The sequence below is a fragment of the Mytilus californianus genome, unplaced genomic scaffold (assembly GCF_021869535.1).
Source record: "Mytilus californianus isolate M0D057914Y unplaced genomic scaffold, xbMytCali1.0.p SCAF_13, whole genome shotgun sequence".
In the NCBI taxonomy this organism is placed as follows: domain Eukaryota; kingdom Metazoa; phylum Mollusca; class Bivalvia; order Mytilida; family Mytilidae; genus Mytilus; species Mytilus californianus.
In genome coordinates this window covers 25,761,318-25,766,892 of record NW_026262615.1, presented here as the reverse complement: position 1 = coordinate 25,766,892, position 5,575 = coordinate 25,761,318, and the positions used below count along the sequence as shown (strand labels likewise).

At 29.9% G+C, this 5,575-nt stretch overlaps 1 long non-coding RNA gene across 1 annotated transcript; it reads right to left on the bottom strand.

Moving 5' to 3' along the window:
* Positions 1-3,428: 3,428 nt before the first annotated feature.
* On the bottom strand, positions 3,429-5,367 carry LOC127723425 (uncharacterized). Its single transcript, XR_007992077.1, has 3 exons — positions 5,318-5,367; positions 4,683-4,730; positions 3,429-3,592 (listed from the first exon to the last, which is right to left on the bottom strand). It is a non-coding gene; the product is annotated as an uncharacterized LOC127723425 (long non-coding RNA).
* Between the last annotated feature and the right edge of the window lie 208 nt (positions 5,368-5,575).

The window sequence follows — 5,575 nt, the reverse complement described above, 5'->3', positions numbered from 1 at the left end:
CGCTGCTGAACGCAGGAAATAGCATACTGATGTCTCGCTTTTTTTAACTTCGTCAAGGTGAGACTAAAATCAGACCATAAGGCATCTGCATACCAAATATGGATTACCCAGCTCTTCCACCGTCTGGATAGATCAGTATCCCTATGTTTTGCATGTGACAGAAAAGTCAATAAATTAGATCATTTTTAAAAGCATTCTTGATCTATTAAAAGAATTTCCAGCCAATCAGGTTATCCGCAAGTCCAATGAATAATGCTGTAAAGTAATGCCAAAAGTATCATTTGTGTAAAGTCTGGTTTAAAATAGCCAAGAAGTTTCATGAAAATTTCAAACAATTTAAAGAATGATAATGATAAGACACCAAGTGATGGGAATATAAATTATCTGTCATACCCATGACCACAGAAACCTCTTCCCCCTTCATTTGTCATACAGACTCAAATAAGATGTAAGAAGGGTTTTCTCAAATAAATTTTATTTACCAATTAATTTCATTAAAATGCATCATGATACAAAATACCCAAATGAAACAAGACACAATCTCCTCATCAGGTGTGCATAAATATCAAAGAAATTGTAACTATTAAGCTTTTGGCCACAATCAGTTGCAGATCCAGGATTTTTCAAAAAGAGGTTGAAATTTTGTAAAACTGTATATAATTCACCAAGCACAGCTAGGTGAAAAAAATTTTGGGACAATTTTATGCTAAAAAATCATATAAACAGCGAGAAACATGAGATTTTTTGTGCAAACAAAAGGGAGCATATGCCTTCTACAATCTCCTCCCCCCTCCCAGGATCCGCCACTGCCATTTAAAAATTAACAGTATAATTAAAAGGAGGAAAAGCATCTGAATCATAGGTTAGGTAAATATTACAATTATACAAATAAATGACAGTACTGAGGATTCTATCTGACCAATTTCTCAGATTGGTTGTTATAGAAAAAAAGATGTCTGGTTTGAGATACAGTTATTAAGTTTTGTATAAGTTTCTATCAAAATGACTTTTTTTGCTTGATATAAAAATGTGAGTCTTCCCATTACTTAATTTCAAACATATAAATTTTTTTATATAGATTTTACAAAATTGATGAATCCTCAGTTTGTCTCATACTTTTTAAAAAGACTTAAAAATATAACATCTCTAATACAAAGGAAAACTATGGTATAAACTACAATTAAAAAAGGTTGAAAAATACATGAAATAAATTTATTTTTAAGGTGTACTCAACTAATTTACTGGGTAATTAAGACAAACTTAAAATCTTGATCAGTCCACAAATTAGATCACCTTGGAAAAAAAATAACCATTTAATTCCTCATATTTAACCCTAAGCTGTTTTATTTTTTCATTTTTTTTTTCATTTTCCAGCCTATTTTTTAGCAAACTTATTTAATTTCTATATTGAAGTAGGATATATATATATATATATACTGATATATATTTTCATTTAAGGAAACAAGTACTTTTTCCAAGTATGGGGATAACTAGTGCCAAGCTATTATTTCATTGTCTGATTTATCCATTAGGAAATGTCGTACAAGTTTATCATCTGTTTGCTCATCCATCTGCAACTTCAAACCACAATTAAAGAATTAAATGGACTTTTCCTAGACTTTCAAATGATCTTTAGTATCTGTCGACATTGTGTACCATTTTTATTCACTTCTAAATCTATGGTTCTCTAATAGAAGAATGGATTTTTTCATTTCTTACATCTTGTTACACATCTTGAATAATTATGGATAGGATGGTTTATAGCTATTATGATCATAGATTTAGTTACAGCATATTCTGAACTAACATCTATGAAGCTTGCAATTTCATTGGTCAATCTTCAAGGACTGCATCAACATTTAAATTCATTTATTTTCTATTCTATCCTTCAGGAAGAGTTAAAAGCATAAAAATGTCAGATCTCATTACGTAAATTGATATTTTGTATTGCATCTATCAGCAAAATTTATTAATTTTCCTCACAAACTAAATCATGTAAAGGCTTGGTGTAACAAGATTTGACAATAGAAACAAGTAAAATCACATAAAATCCACTAAAACAATATAAAACCAAATAAAACACAAATCTTGTTATAGCAAAACCTTATAAAGTTTTAATTAAAAGCTACAGTGGTAATATATTAGTGTCTTAATGCAAAATTTATTCTAAATTCTTTTTAATGTTATGAAAATTTGTCATAATGAGATCCAACTATTAAAAACAAGATTAAAAACACAATATAAAATATTCAAACCATCCTATCCTTCACATGATTAACTTTTTGAACGAAAAGATTTCTTCCCAAGTTAATCAAAATATTTAGAAGGTCCATTCATTTTTTAGGAACCCCTAAATTCTATTATGATAAAAAAATAAAATACACACTGCCATCAGTTACAGAAGACAATCTGAAAGTTTTAAAGAACACCTTCCAATAGTATATAAGCTGTGGATGAGAGATGATGATGGACAGGCAGACAGATAAATCTTCTTTAACTGACCATTTCATGCTCGCCTCGAGTGCAGAAGGTCATGGGAAATTGATCCGCAGCTGGGTCAAACCAAAGACTAGAAAATTGGTATTAGCTGCTTCTCTGCTAAGCATGCAGCATTTAGTAGTAAGAACATAGACTGGTCAGCTCAGAGTCAGAATAATGTGTCTGGTGGTGTTGCCTCTTTCTGCAGACTTTTACCCTGTGAACTAGCACATTAAAATATAAAAGTCAGTGTGATAGTAAAGTACAAAGCAGGGTCTATATTCATATCACATGACATGTAAATGCATTTAATTTGACACTGGACATTAAACAGCCATTTTACCATCAAAATCAAAGAAAAAATTACTTTTAATATAGGTTCCTGATTAATCTTGGGTGAGGTAATTAATTCTTAAGAAGTTGAGCACAATCCTCAAAAAATCAACCTTAAAATATAAATTACAATGAACACAAAAAAAAAACAACATATAAATCAATCACATAAAAATGAAAAAAAAAAACCCAAAAACTGTAATTACTTTTACTTGAGTGGCCTAAAGTCTAAATAATGTATTTATAATACATGTATATAAACAATACCAATAAATAAAACTGAAAGCCATTAATTTTCATTTTATATATTGCATCAAATACTCAGTACTTAATTTAACAGCAGATTTTTTAATTTTCCCTTTAATGTTTGGCCATCAAAGTTCTACTTTATTGGTTTCTGACTAGCAAAATTCATTTCACAAAGCACTTGTAAGACTTACACATAAATAACTTTAAAAATATATGTAAACTAATGTAAGTTGTATGGGTACTTTGTGAAACCATATGGCATACCTTTGGACCCCTCAAATAAGAATAATTTCACAGTTTTATTTTTCATCAATCACAATACAATAATTGAATGCAAGTAAAAATAATGAAAAAAAAAATTTATAACTTAATACACAGCAATAAAAACAAAATTTGTCAGCAATTCATTCTTCTGCTTACAATACAACTGTCTATGGATTCTACTAAAAATATAGCAACAGTTCATCCGATGGTTCGCAGCATTATTGTCTGAAGATTTTACCATACAAGCCAGCAACAGTAATACTTTCAACTGAAAAAGAAATAAAGTTATATTTCAACTGTTAATACTTAATATTAAAATAATCTTTGAGGGTAAAAAAAAAAATGTAGCAATTTTTGATTAAACAAAACTAAGCAACCTTTGGAGAGGGACATGTTAAAATTTTATGCATTAACCATAAATATTGCTCCATGATGTGGATGGGTACCCTGCTCCCTAATTTTACCTCTGTGAATGAACAATCTTTTGAATATTGAACAAAAAAATTCGTAAGGGTTCAGCGGAACCCAGTGTCTCGCCTACTTTTGCTGTTGATCGCAGGATCAACAAAAATGAGGAAAAAAATTAATAAAAATATTCCTCTCTATACTATCTTTTGATTGTAAGTAGCTTCTGTCCAAGTTTGGTAAAAATCCAGAATAGTTTATGAATCAAATAAATGTTTTAAAAACTTTAACTGCAGACTGTATGTAATGTTAACTGGAAGAAAAACTAAGTTCATTTATAAGTAAAAGACGGAAAAAATGGAATTTTTTTTTTACACAATTTACTTCTGGATACTATTTTATGATCATAAACAAGCTTCTTTCCAAGTTTGGTAGAAATCCAGGATAGTTTAAGAAAGTTATTAAAATTTCAAAAAATTTAACCATGCACAGAGTGAATATTTGTGGACGCCGCCGCCGACGGAATGTAGGATCGCTATGTCTCGCTTTTTCGACAAGAGTCGAAGGCTCGACAATCAGAAGCTTCTTCATACTCGTATAATGAAACATAAAATTTTTGTTGATTGGTTGTTGTTTTATTGACTCAATCAGAAAATGGTTTTCTATATGATGAAATGTAGGAATTTAATTTATAATGAAAAAATGCAAGACTGAAAGAAAAGCTGTTATCTTTTTTATAACAACAATGGGTTTATCCTTACAATAAAATGTTAAGTTATCTCCCCTGAATATCTCATTTACAACATTTATCAAATAAGATATCTACATGTCCTTCTGAAGTAAAGGTACAATGTTTTATATTGAAAATATATTTAGGACAGATATATAGATATCTAGGGGCATTCACAATAAAATGACATAATTAAATTTTAGGTTGATGAAAAAATTCTCACCTTAAAACAGCTCGGATTACTACCCCTATGGAAACGTGTGATGCTAACCTGGAATAAAAAGTTGGTCATTTATTATAAACTTTTCAACAACAAAAGATCATCATAATAAATTTAAAATAGTACTAGGATAACAAGAAAAAATTCAAGTAAAATAAAATTTGGTATTCTGAATGATAAACTCATGGTTTAAAATTTGCAATGGAAAAAAATCAACCTGTATTTCATCAAAGTGTATAATTTACTTTTTGGTACTTAAAACCTGTATAAAATTGATGTTAAATACTATAAAATTATTCAGAGGACACGAATGGCCCCTCTCAAGCAAGCTTATAATACGTGAAAATACTTTTTGTGTGCATTTGATGTCTCTGCTAGTGCTGATACGAAACAATTTGCAATTTTCCAAGTTATAAAGGGGCATAACTCTAGAACAGTAAGCGACTCACTACCCAAATTCAAACTGTCTGCAAGTTTTGGTTTTTAGCATTGTGTACAAGTTTTATAAAATTTGGATGAGAAAAACTCGATAAGAGTGCGGAAACGAAAATGGGACTGACAAATGGAAGGACAGTCAAGGGTAACACTAAATATCCCCTTTGACTAGGGGCTGGGGCACAAAAACCTTGAATACCTACCAATATGTTAACAGTATCAGATATCCAAGTCTTACTCCCAACACCATGAACATTATTACAACCTAAAATAAAAATAAATAAGAAAATATACTTGATTTACAGATCAACCTATGCCTAAGAAGACTAAAAAAATCATGCTGTGTTGCATTTTTTTTACAAAATTGTTGTATACTGTGGATTCATTATTTATGGGATTTCGTGGGTATAGGTGACCCACTAATTCAAATGTTTCACAAAGTACAAATTTTCTATAGACTT